A 14,209-nucleotide genomic window follows, 5' to 3' on the forward strand; every position below is an offset into this window, starting at 1 on the left:
CCATGGCCATGACTAAAGTTTTTAAATAGCCTTTGGCCTGACTTTTCTAAGTCTTTTCAAAGTAAACAATATCCACTGGTAACAACTTTGTTACAAAATCGTAACAAAATTGTTATAATTATAACAAAACTGTTACACACAAAATTGTTAATAATTTGTTACATGACTTCTTATGTAAATTCACACATTGCCTTAGCTACAATGTTATATAAGTGGTACAATGTCATCTCAATCTTTAATTTACATTTTACCAATTTTCCAATATAGTTTTTAGTCCTCCCACCTCCAAACCTTCTTTTTGAGAGAAAAACACTTGAAATTTAGGCCAGCATGAGTGTAGTGATCATGTTCTTTACAACTAGAAGTGATGTACAGGGCCTGGCACAAATAACACCCCTTTTTAATACAAAATCATAAGCATAAAATTCTGTAACATAATAATATCATGCTCAAGCACACCATATGACATTTTAGGTGAAATGTTAAAATTAAAACTATAAATTATTACATCCATATTATTATCCTACCAATCACACTTCAGCAGATGTTAATTCTGCCGGACCCTGTACTTTCACTAAGAATTCTATAGTTTATTCCTGAATTCTTTCTAAATTCTTGAACAAATATTATTTCATCAAGTTTATTGATTTGATGAAGAAAAGCCTAGGCAGCTCTGGCTGGTGTGGCTTGATGGTTTGGGCACCACCTCAGAAACCAAAAGGTTCCTGGTTCGATTCCCGCTCAGGGCACATGCCTGGGTTGTGGGCCAGGTCCCCAGTTGGGGGCCTAAGAGGCAAACAATAGATGTTTCTCTTCCTCCCTTCCCCTCTCTCTGAAAAATAAATAAATAAAATATTGAAAAAGAAAGGAAGAAAGGCCTAGGCAGCTAGAAAAAAATGCGAAAAAGTGCACTGGAAATACTAAATAAATATTAACATTTCTGGGATAATTCCTGGGTGTTCTTTATATCTTTCTCTACTTTCTGTGCTTTTAAAAAGATTAATCCATGTTCCAATCAGAAAAAAAAATTAAGCATCTATCATCATTTGACCTGGAAGTCTTTTTAATCTGCTTGGGAAGCAGGGAAAATATACACTTGAATTAACAGCTGCTGGCTTTAAAGTTCATAATATCAGTAATACGTTACTGTACTACTTAAGCACTTGTAGTGAGAATGCTGGACTTCACATTTGATATACAGCAAATCCAGAGAAAAGCCCTGTGAAATCTGCCTGAAAGCTCACCTAACATAAGAACCACATCTGCCTAAAAGTAGCAGATTTCTTTTAGCATGGACCAGAGTTCATGAAGAACCTTATTCTAGCCCTGGCTGGGCAGCTCAGCGAGCATCATCCCAATAGACCGAGATTGCTGGTTCCACCCCTGGTCAGGATGCATAAAAGAATCAACCAATGAATGTTTAAGCAAGGGAACAACAAATTGATGGTTTTCTCTCCCTCTCCCTTCTCTCTAAAATCAACAGTAAGAATAATAGAACCTTATTCTAAAATTAGAGAGGAAAAAGAACACATTTTTATAGAAGGGCAAATAGGTCTGCCTCCTTGTGCACTGCCAACTGCACAAGCTGATGAGATAAATAAAAATAGCATGTACAGGTACCCCGCACCTCGGCAACATCACACAGCATTCAGCATTAACAGGCTGAGAGCTTGATGTCCACAAGCTGCATTCTACATAACTCAGGACAGAAATAAGACATTCCCTCTCTTGTATATTATGTAGGAATTTTAGCTTGAAGTCAATTACCAAAACAGCAGTCTGGTCTAAGAAATTTCTGTTTCCTATCATCTTCATGTAAGAAAAAAAGGAAAGAAGTAACAGGAAAAATAATGAAGAAGTAGAAGGGTGAATAAAGGACAATCAAGAAAATTATAAGAAAATTCACAATACACAAGTCAGACAAGACAGCACAGCACCTAGACATCATTAAGACATCTTCATCCTCCAGCTAATGATTTAGGTACTGAGACTTCCAGAACATATCTAGCTAAGTGCTGAGAGGAAGTAAAAAAATACCACAAACCTGAAAATTCAATTTGTAAGCTGAGAGCAGAGTGCATGCTCCTTAAAAACTTATTTTTGAAGAGCCACCCAAATACAGTTGCTGAGCCCTCACTAGAAAGGGGTAAGGTCACGACACTGGGCCTTTCCCATTGAGAAAGGAGAAAACCCAGAGGCCAGGCTCACCCATTACTCTAGGTAACCAAGGCCCAGTTAACAGTAGCGTAAATCCCACCCCTCAGGGAAATGGCTACAAGGCTTCCAGTTCCACCCCTGGTGTCTTCCAGACAAGACTGACTTCAATTTTCACCATGATTAACTTCCAGGAATGCCAGCCAAAGCAGCACCCAGGAGAAAAGAACATTAACGAGTGCTATTTCCCCTCAATGTCAGTTGAACTCTTTGGAACAACTGCAGCCTCTGCCTCTTTCTGTCTGCTGGGCAGAAGAGCATTCAGCAATGTTGGGGAAGTACCTAACAATTCAGAAACATGCTGGCACGATATTTCTCAAAGAGGCCTACTCTGACCACCTTATTTAAAGCTGTAAACTCCCTACTTTCCCATCTATCCCTCCTCCACACTCCTAATACCCCTACCCTGCTCTATTTTTACCCTCGTAATTTATCACCCTTTAAATATTATACGAGGTCTGTCCAGAAGGTATCCAGCCATGTAATATGAAAAATAGAGACATTTATTGAAGATACAAGAAAGAGTGTACATAGGACAATGTCTCAGTCCCTTTCAAAGTAGGCACCTTGGGACCTCACAGAGTTCTCCCAATCGCCATCAGCTGCCCTGTAGTATTTTCCTGAATCTCACTGACAGTCTGAAATCTCTTCCCTTTCAAAGGTGATTTTAGTTTTGGGAAAAGCCATAAGTCACAAGCTATAATCTGGGCTATAACGGGGCTGAGTCACCTGGGTGATATGATGTTTCACCAAAAAACTCTGCACGGGATGTGATGCATGGGTGGGACTGTTGTCGTGATGAAGCTGCCAATCACCAGTTGCCCACAGCTTTGGCCTTCTGAATCATCCAAATAGTTTCTGTGGAAGATCGTTCAAGCTAAACGCAAAATTTGATCCAGATTCATTGCTCTATCCGCTCAATCATTTTGAATGTGATAGCCACACAGTAGATATGCTCACTCAATAACATCTACCACCCCTCTGACTAGTGAAGTGAAATCAGCACTGTTCACACATGCCCATTCTAGTCCACTCTCATTGACTGCCAGGTTACATAGATAATATCATACAAACCGTTATTATATTAGCGATGGCTGGACTTTTTCTGGACAGACCTCATAAAATCATTTATTATGCTTATTTCTGTTTCCTTCTGTTAAAAGATCCATGAGATTGGGACTTTTTTGTCTATTTTGTTCACTGATAGATTTTAAATAGCTAGAACAGGACTTCATCTTTAGTAGGAATCCAATAAATTTATTTATTGGATTATTTATTCCAATAAATATGGAATAAAAGAAGTAAATTAAAAAAAACACTAAAATACCTTCCAGAGGTCAACAATACCCAGAGGCCCAACAATGGCTTTATATCCCTCTCATAGAACCAGTCTTGTTCCTATGACTGACCTACATGGCCTCTACCAGCCACATACTACCCTTTGCCCCCACCCCCAAGTCTCTAACCAGGGAGAATATATGAAACCACGGTACTGATGTAGGCAGTAAAGGCACCAAATGCTTGTCCTTGCATCTGAAGAAATTCTGAAGGCTTTCATAGTCTGTCTTGTTCCTACATTATTCAGTTTGGGATAAAATATGTAGAACAGAAGTTACCTTAGTATAAAAGAAAGCCTGAAAAAAAATCACAAGAAGTTTCTATTTTCAAAAATTAAATTCCAATTCAATTCAGCAAGCATTAATTAAACATAAAGTTATATTCAAAGCACTCGGCTAGAAGCCATGAGAACAAAGGAGACACAGGTCTCCTATGGAGTTTAGAATGGAGGAGGAAAAAATATATTCGCAAATAATTATAATTACTTAACTATAATTAAAGACAACATGTGATAAAATGCTATATAACAGAGATCCTAGCAAAGAGTTAAAAGAGATACAGAAGAAGATGAAAGAGACAGTTTCGTGGGAAGAAGAGGGTTTAAGAGAGGCTTTAAGAGGAGATGGCATTCCTTGCTACATACTCTTCTAGAACCAAATCCTTTCCTCTGAGAGTACTGCAGTTCATAATCGGACGTTCATTACTTGATTGGTGGTCTCCTGCACTAGAATTTTAAGTCCTGAAAGGAAAGGCCATGTCTGGCCTTGCATATAAGTGCTCAATAAATAGTAGATAAATGAATAAATAAAAATCATAGTAACACTGCAGCACTCAGTAGTATGGAATATAGAAAGAAGCATTAACCATGAGGTTATTACAGTAATATACAGATGAAAGCCTAAACTAAGTGAGTCAAATGAAAAAGTGGCAAGATAGCCAGAATAATCCAAATGTAATGAATGATTAGATGAGATGGTGAGGCACAAAACTGACCAAATGTAAGTCAAAGTTTTGTGCCATGGCAACTAGAAGAAGCTATAATGTTTAGGGGAGAAAGGGGTAGGTAGGTTCCAGAAATGATGGACTGGAGGTGCCATTGAAAACAAAGTAGAAAAAATTTCCCCCTTTCCTGAATAGCTTTCAGATTCATTTACACTATAAGCTCCACAATTCAAATTTATCTTCCTATAGTTCTATTTCTTTTTTTAAAACTTATTTTATTTTTAGACAGAGGGCAAGGGAGGGAGAAAGAGAGGGAGAGAAACATCAATGTGTGGTTGCCTCTCGCAGGCCCCCTACTGGGGGTCTGGCCTGAAACCCAAGCATGTGCCCTGACTGGGAATCGAATCAGCAACCCTTTAGTTCACAGGCTAGTGCTCAATCCACTAAGCCATCAGCCAGGGCCTATAGTTCTATTTCTGATATAATTCTTTAAGACTGCTTTAGAAGTATCAATTCCAGAACAAAGTCAAGTGCTGGGTTTCACACCAAACCTCAGAATTTGTAACTAAGGTATACAAGGTATATTCTTAAACATTCACTTGTACTCATGTGAATGAAAATTCATCCCAACCAAATCCAAAGTGCTTCACCTGGGAATGTTGCTAGCTATACTGCTGGCATACTGGCTGCATGCTGTATTTGGTATAGAGCACCTTGGCCAGGTACCTCAGTTGGTTAGAGCATTGTCCTAATACACCAAGATCTCAGGTTTGATCTCTGATGAGGGCACATACAACAAGCAATCAATGAATGTATGAATAACACCAATCAATGTTTCTCTCTCTCCCCCCAAATCAATAAATGAAAATTAAAAAAAAAAAAAAAAGAATAGAGTAGGCACTGCTGCCTTCCTCTACATATACTGAACTTCCAGCCTAAGAAACTAGTTACTAGCATGCGGCATGGTATCAGCATGCAATGTGGCCTAACTGCCAGGATCTGGATTTGATTCATGGCATGGTTTGACCTCTAAAGGTCACCTGGCATCTACACTGGCCACTTTCCAATTCAATACCCTAGGTTTCAGTTGCCACCTTTAAAAAAAAACTATCTACAAAAACTACTTATATTTCTAATGTAAATCTTTCTAAAATCTCACACTACTTTCAACAACCTTTAGATTACCTGAAAATTAGTAACATGCTACAGATGCCTGGGAATGAAGCAAAGTACTCCCAGAGCTTTTTGTGAGTACAAAACAAATCAGTTCTGCCCACCAAATTTTCCTATTATAGATTGATGGATGTTTCAAGCACAAAAATTTAAAAACAGTGAATGCTTCTTCCAATGTTCAGAAGTAGATTAAACATGGGATTATACTAAGTTAACAAACAAACAAAAAGACTAAACGACTGTCATCCTCTTAACATTCAATAAACAGCTGCTTTTGAAGTCCCAAATCCAAGAATTAGCTAGGAAATATTGATAAAAATCCTAACTTGGGGAATTAACTTGCTTATGCATTTATTCCTTTAAACTGCTTGAAAACAAAGATTTCCTACATTACTGTCAACTTCACAGTTCCCACAGTCACCAGCTTTCAATCCTTCAGTCCCTTTTACCAGGTATTTCAGAGTTCCTCCTTGTTAGTCATACTTCACCAAATGTCACTAATTTAGGATTTACAGCATTAAAAATAACAATTTTATTTTCTAAACAAAACACAGTTAATAACTCATATATTCGATCCCAAGAAGAAAGCAGGTTTTCCACAGACAGTTCAAAAAGGGAAAAATGCTCAAGCCAGGTTCACAATCAGTCCCATTTGGTTTAAAGACTTGATATAAGAGATTTAAGATCTTAGATCCCTGACTGACCACACAAAATTACTTATTGGTATCTGCCAAATCCTTCCAGGTATGATTTCCTTCTTACAAGCTGAGGTTGGTTTTCTGCAGATTTCTGATTCCCATTGTTATGGGTTGGGCAGACTACAAAAATATATTTGACAAGCTGGTGAACCAGCAGAATGAGGATACAAGACCCCTCAAAAGAAAATGGCCTAGTTTTAAAAAAGCACAGCATAAGCTTTACAAACATATAGAGTCCCTTGACTCTCAGGGGAGTGAGAGTCAAGCCCCAGAAAACTGAGGCTGTACTCATAAGCCCTTCTGAATATTGACTATATTTTTCATGCAGTAACTATAAACTGCTTACTTCTATCACTTTCCAGTCAGTGGGAAACCTGCTTTCCTCCCAAACTTGATATCATAAAATTCTACAGTTAAATGGAACCTTAGAGATGATCTTGTCTAATGTGCCCATTTTACAGATAAGGACAGTGAAAACAAAGGCATGACTAGCACAAGATCACACAGCTAGAGACAGAGTAGTGATGAGAACCTAGGTTTTATGACACCTAATTCTATCAAAAACAAAGAAAACACATAGTACTATTAAATCAGACGATAACTTAATTGTAACTGTAATGAAGCCACACAAAAATAAAATTCATCCATAAAGAGAACAAAGCATTAGACCAGGAAGTACCCCAAATTAAACAGAAGGAAGCAGCACTTGTTCATATAGTACAGGGCTTTCTTAAGGGCACAACCTTGCACGTTTTCTCAGCCATTTCACTAACTACCACCTTCAGATGTGCATCTTGTGATTCCATCAAATGCATCTTTTTATGGCAAAGGTGTGAAAAGTAGTAACTGCTGCCATAGAATATTGATTATGCAAAAGGAACCCACAAATGTGGCACAACAACAATGAAGAAAGGACTGACAGTGAAGGGGTAGATATTGCAGGGAGCAAGTAATCCTAAAAATGGGATAAGAATAAAAATTCAAGAGAGCAAAGTTAGCCAGTCACTAATGACCAGAGAGCACAATAAAAAGAAGGCAGTTTCAGAGCCTGCCTGGCATCAGAGAGCTCTCACCTACAAAAGAAAGAAGGGAAAAATTCTCACAGAGACAAGAGAAAGATTGTAGGTTTGCTCCTGAGTGATGGACTAGATATGACCTAATAGGTATTTGCCATCTCTTATTTCTGGGACTCTGATCCAAGAACAAACAGCAAGAAAACCATGAAAAATCAGCCCTGTTGGATCTGGAGTTCTGCCCTGACAAGATATAAAGCTCATTCATAGATCTGACTGTGCTCATGAGACTGCAGTTCAACTCCTGCTGCTAAAGCAAGGGGAGGGGGAAGGAAGATAGAAAGGGGTGAGTGGGAAGGAGGTGGAAGATCTGGGTTGTGACTATAATAGCTACAGTAATTAGAGTGTTTCCAAGCTGCTAGAGAGAAGTCTTCAGAGCACAGAAGTAGGATGGGAGGTGCGGGAGGAAAAAAGCATGAGAAAGCAAACTACTGAGAATGCTAGGAAAGTATATGGTGCTTCGTGAACTGCTTAAAACAAACAACTGTGATGGCTTCATATGGGGAAATGAAGAGGTTTGTATTTTTTTCCCAGAAGTAAAAACTAAACAAATAATTGCTAGGCTCCCACTTAAAAGCTAGATTACAAACTAGGTTCAAGTAGATTCTTCCTGATGTTCCTGTCTCTACAATGGTCCACTGGCCCCAGCCTCAGAGTCATACCTTTTGCCTCCCTTCACCCCAGATCAATCTACCTACCTATCTACCTATCCAGCTCCCTACCTACCTATATCTGTTTCTCTGACATACAGGTAAGAGCCTTCACTCCGCTTGAAAAAGGGATTTCTGGACTCTGAAACAGTTAATATGCCTTTTTTTCGTCAATCAACTGTTAATTAATACCCCATGACTTCATTAGGTACATATATCCATACACACACATATACATAGTGTATGTGCATACACGTGCACACGTCAATAGAAGCAGCACACAACCCATCAGCCTAACAACTGGAAGGCACTAAAAAAGTCAGAAAATAAATACCAAGTTACTTGCTTATAAAATTTAGGCTCTATGGTACTGCCTACTCTAGTGGCATGACCATGTGAAAGAAAATTGTATTAACAAAAGATGATACCTTCAAGGAAAATCTGGAAATTTGCAGAAAACATCAAATAGAAAGTCTTCCTCTAAGTTATAGAAAATCCTCCTCTTGTTTTAAAGATAAATATTTAGTGGAGATATTTCCTTAATATGATATGGTCCTCTGGTGATCATTTGATTCTAACAAGTGATGTTAATCATAATGCCAGAGTTTAAAAGTTATAAAGGTGTTGGGAGAAACGAAAAAGGAAATAAAACAAACTGAAGAGATGTAAATTTCACATAGACTTATATTCATAAAGTAAAAACACATGTCTATTTCTTAAGTAAGGCATGTCAGATAGACCTAATTCAAAAAGTCAATTACCCACTTTGCCCAAAACCTGATGGGTATCCTCCCAGTGGGCTAAATCTTTTTCACCACACTGAAAGCAAAGAGTTTTCTCCTTCCCATTTCCCTTTAATAAACAAGTACTAGAAACACTGAATTACCACTATTTCCTTCCCATTCATAGGGCATAAAGCCAGAACTCACAGAAATACAATAGGGCTCTATAGGACCATGTCTAAGGCAAGCTACTCAGTAATTTAAAAGAAACAAAGAAAAAAAGAAATCTCTTTTCTCTATTCCATTATTGTCTCACTAACAAACCAGTATCAGGCATTAAGAAATATAAAACAAAGAGCAATTTCACACATATGAACTGAACCTAAACCACGAAAGACCAAGTATTTTCTTGTCACTGTGGCATGTGATTCTTTAACCACCTGCTCAATAATCCCTCTTCAGCTGCACAGCTGCTGCCAATTTCACATGCCCAGCTAGGCAGGTGCTTTGGTGAATTACCTGTTCCCTAATGAAAAGAGTCCTTCACTGACACTTAGTGGGCCCAGAATCTGCCAATCAGCAATCACCTTATCTTCGTTTTGTCTGTAACAGCCAACTTTTATGAGACATTATGAAGGCCTATTTTGCATACTATGTGATTTTTGTATTTTGTGAGGTTTTGTTGTTCTTGTTCTTTGGGGTTTTTTTTGTTTTTTTTTTTTAAGAAAACTGGATTTTAAAAATCAAGTAGCAGTCCCTTGCCTGGTGGGGCCCAGTAGATTGAGCACCAGTCTGCAAACCTAAAGGTTGATGGTTCAATTACCATTCAGGGCACATGCTTGGGTTGCCCGCCAGGTCCCCAGTTGGGGGCGCTTGAAAGGCAACTGATTGATTTATCTCTCACACACTGATATTTCTCTCCCTCTTTTTCTCCTTTCCTTACCCTCCCTCTAAAAGTAAATAAATTTAAAAAATTAAAAATCAAGTAGCAGTGAGAATTCAGCTGCTGAAAAGAAAACTTGCCTCACAACATAAAGGTGCCTTATCTCAGAGTGACCCCATCTGTCTGTCAGTATTACCATCCATGACCAATTTTCCACAACTGCTTAGCGACCACCTTTGGAGATGGAGAAAGTGGCAGTAGAAGGTGCAGGATACCTGGCAGTAATAAGAGAGAGCAAGCAGGGCAAGAAGTTCTGGGGACCACACGTCATTCCTATACTTTGTAAATCTCCATGGTAGAGTCCAGGCAGTGGAGTTCCCAGTCAAATAAATAAGGAGTGGCACTTCCACTTGACAGAGCAATCAGCAAACCCCTCAACAAATTATCCTGTTCCAGTCATTTAGTTGCTATATGCTAATTGCAACATAATTACTACCAGGAGCCAAAATTATGCTTCCATATCCTCACACACAAAAAAGGACAAATCTGTCCAGCTATCTAGACTTCTCACAGAGAAATACTTTCTACCAAGATACTGGGGTGGGGAGTGGTAGAATCCAAAGTGCTGTCTGAAGGATAATCACAATCAGAAGACTCATGAGACTCCTTGTGGCAAGGGCCCAAATTTGAAACCACTATATCTAATCAGGGCAAATTAACCTGAGGCTTCTGCCTTCATTGTCACCTGACAGGATTCAGAAAAGAATGCCAACAGCCCAAGAGCAAAAAGCTTTGGACTCAGTTTAGCTGAGGCTTCACTCAGACACCTAGGACACATACCAACTAAAAGTAGCCTAAAGACAGACCCCTCTAGTAAGACCTTAAGACAGTTGTCATTAGGAAATACAAAGGTCAGAACAACTTCCTAACAGAGCCCAACACCTAAGCAGTGACCCATCATTTTGAAAGACTCATTGAACTAAAGTAATCAGGGAGGCAACATAGATTCAGCACCTCAGAAAGACCTTTACCAAAACCAAAGGCTCAAGTTTCTATTCAACAATACCCTATGTGAAATGGTTGGCTATTGTGTACAACTGCTCTCTCACAACATTCCTATCTCTTTATAAACAAAAGTTTTCTTTAGTGTTTTAAATTAAAACCTCATTTCTAGCAACAAATGTTTTTGTTTTTTTTTTTACCTAAAAGTATTTTGAACATTTCTATGAGATATATGTAGGAATAGGATTCCTTCTAGCTTGTTCTTATCTTTCACTCATTAATAACTCTCAAGCTCTCAAAAGATTTTTTAAATGTTCATCTCTTTGGCACAGTTCTCCTTAATAAAGAGGCAGATATGGACTTTCTGCACAATAAGCAAATCATCTCCTTTCATCAGTATTAAAATAAAGGTTAAAAGGAAAGTTAATTTCTTCCTATACCCCTTGACCAGATAGGCAAATTCTGTGGCTTTTTTGTTGTGCAATTACTACTGACCAGGAAGTGACCACTAAAAAGATACTGGGTCCTTGACTGCCTGTATTAACCCTGTATAGGTTTTTGGTGGTATTCCTAAACAAATGCACAAAAATCATTTATGAATGTCCCATCCCTATAAAAAGAATTAAATATGATGGTTCAACAAGAATAGAAACCTTCCCTTGGAGATCTGACATAAACACCGGGGCCGAGTCTCCCAGACACTATTCCTCCACAACTTAGTACAGGCTAGCTAAAGAGACAGGCACAACATGGCTGGCATCCCCTATTCTTCTGAAAAATGTGTGCCAATGAGCTCTGCATTGTTCCTCACTCAAAAAGAAGAGCCTTTCTGTCTGGCCTCCTCCAATGGCAAGCCCCAGTCTGGAAAAGGAAGAAAATGGCACTGAGAAGCCTGGGAGATGGAGCATATCCAAAGCTCTCAGACAAGACTTGAACCTATGACCTTCACTGTGTACACAATAGGCGGGTGAGAGGGACCGGTTTATCTCTGCAGCAGCAGTTCTCAGCCCTGGGGTAGCACTCCCGATAAAATGACACGACTATTGTGTGTGGCAGCAGAACAGTCATCTCTTCACAACGGCCTAAACCAGCACTCCCTCCCCCAAGACAAAGCAGCAGGGGTGAAATTAACTCAAGGCTGCAGAGCAAAGCCTAATACAGAGAAGAGAGGCCTGTTGGGGACTGGGGACTCTACTCAACCCCTGGGGCTCTGGACACATGGCTGGAAACAGACAGGCTTTCTCCCCCATCTTCCCTACTCTCATTTTAGGTAGGAAGCTGTTTCTTGGAGAATTCAATCATCTATGAATTGTTCAGAAATATTCTCCCTGAAGGGCTCTGATCTCTCCACCCTGTGTGAGCCTAATTCCTAGAAGCTGAAATGACTGTTTGCTGCTCCCTGTTTCACAAACACACATTAATTGGTCAGATGTGTCTCCTCCTCCTCAACCCCAGAGGGAGGAAGGAGAATCTGAGCAAAGCACAGAGATGATCCAACCGTAATTACACATAAAGGGAAAAGAGGGCAGCATGGGTTTCCCAAACAGGACAGGGTCACAAACCCTGCAGGGGGGGCGGGGGTGGGGTAACAAGGACAGAATTAAGGGCCAGGCCCAAGAATCCCTCCATCTTGTAGAGGACAGGGGTAAATATGACCTGACGACTAGAAGGAGCACACACCCACAACCTACTTACTGCACACTCCCAGCTACCTTGCTCCCCGATTCTGGGCCACGCACACGTCCTGCTACGAACCCTTAGCTCTGAACCCCCCTAACTCTCCGACTAGCCCCAGTTTCCATGGGCCCCCTCAAGATAACCAGACTGGCCTCAAACTCTCTGGCCTGACCCCACAACCTGACCAGACCCTAATTCCCTGTTGGGCACCCCTACCTTCACCCTGAATTGGCTCCAGCCGTGATTTGAACTTCACCCCAGGTCCCTAGACGCCCCCCTCCCCCACCCACGCAACGACCCCCCTCCTACCCCCCCAAACACACCTTCCCCCAAGCTCCGCCCCGGCCCCCCAACCCCCACTTCCTCCATCCTGAGCCGCTGCCCCCCGGACCCACTCAGCGACGCCGCCTGCCGCCTCCCACCTCCCCCAGCCCCAGCTCCACACAAAGCTCCGGACTCACCGCGCGGCCGGTCCCGGGAGCCGCCACCTCCTCTGGCCCGGGGCCCCGGGCCGTAGAGCCGCCGCTGCTACCGGGCCCAGGCCGCCATCCGTTCCCGCAGCCCCTCCCCCCCACCCCACCCCGCCTCCGCTCCGGCTCTCCGCCCCTCCCCGCGCCGCTCCGCCCCGCCCGGCCGGTGCCGCTGTGTCCGGGGCCGCGGGTCCCTCAGCCGCCGCCACCGCCGCCGCCGCCGCGATCCGGGACAAGCAGGGCCGCCCGGAAGTCCCGGACACTGGACTAAAAGGCCCTCGGATCCGGATTCCAGGCTGGTGTGGAGTCTGGAGCGGGAGAGCGCAGGGGAAACCCGGAACCTGGATAGACAAGCCAAATCCTGGGTCTCGGAATGCGCGGTCACTAGGAGCCAGGATTAGAGTCTGCTCTGGGAATGCTGGAAAACCCGGCGAGCCGGTTAAAACAGAGATAAACTCGAAGAAACCTGGATTGGAAGCTCGAACCTAACGCTCTCTCCTCGTGGAAAGAACTCTCGCTGGACCAGACTTCCTCGCAGAGAGGTCTCTGGGTAGGGTAACTTAAATACAGAAGACACCAATTCTGTAGGTGTCCTTCGACTGTGGGAAAAGGGCCCTACGGGGTCTGAACGTTAACATCCACAAAGCGAAGAGCGAGCACAGCTCATGATGGTTTCATCCATTTTATCCCTTGGTTCAGCAAAATATCAACCCCCTACATTTTTATCCTTTGTCCTCCGGTTTCCTTTTCTCGGATTTCCATTTGTTTTCCTCTTAAAAGTACCATTTCTAATCCTTCTATATACCTTTTCTCCTCACCATCCTACCATCAAATCTTACTACTTTTTTATTATGTAAAAGTCTTATTCTGTGCTTTTCCAACCCATCATACTAACGACTGTAACTTGTATTTACCTGCCATTCATCTCCAATTACCCAGAACACTATCTAATACACAGTATTCAGTTCAGGTTTGTATAAACAAGCCCACTTTTCACTGTGAAACATAATCTTCAGGACCTCCTTTCCTAAAACTTCTACCTTCTTCCACAGCAAACAGAAGTTTATCTTAATTCTCCAGGCTCTCCACATTTTAACCCCTACTACATCCTTCCTGTGTCCTTGACCATCTCAGTCAACTCTGCAGGTTTTTATTGTAATTTTTTCCTTTTTTAAAATATATTTTATTGATTATGCCATTACAGTTGTTCTATTTCCCCCTTCATTCCCCTCCACCCTGCACACCCCCTTAATTTTTTTAAATTTTGATTTTAGAGATAAAAATAGTGATTTGTTGTTCCATTTATTTATGCTTCCCTTGGTTGATTCTTATATGTGCCCTGACCAGGGATCAAACCCATTACCTCG

General features: G+C 41.2%; 1 protein-coding gene across 5 annotated transcripts in view; it reads right to left on the reverse strand.

The window, feature by feature from the left end:
* The window catches only part of ZNF609 (zinc finger protein 609), a 198,590-nt gene extending 185,656 nt beyond the window's left edge, over nucleotides 1–12,934 (reverse strand). For all 5 annotated transcript variants that reach the window (XR_005083977.2, XM_053670030.1, XM_037155548.2 and 2 more), the window contains exon 1: nucleotides 12,834–12,934. The gene's annotated coding sequence lies outside the window, so the exon portion shown is untranslated. The remainder of the gene's footprint in view (nucleotides 1–12,833) is intronic.
* Nucleotides 12,935–14,209: the final 1,275 nt, after the last annotated feature.

This window comes from Artibeus jamaicensis, unplaced genomic scaffold, assembly GCF_021234435.1.
Source record: "Artibeus jamaicensis isolate MK-2021 breed Jamaican fruit bat unplaced genomic scaffold, CSHL_Jam_final contig_548, whole genome shotgun sequence".
Classification (NCBI taxonomy): Eukaryota; Metazoa; Chordata; class Mammalia; order Chiroptera; family Phyllostomidae; genus Artibeus; species Artibeus jamaicensis.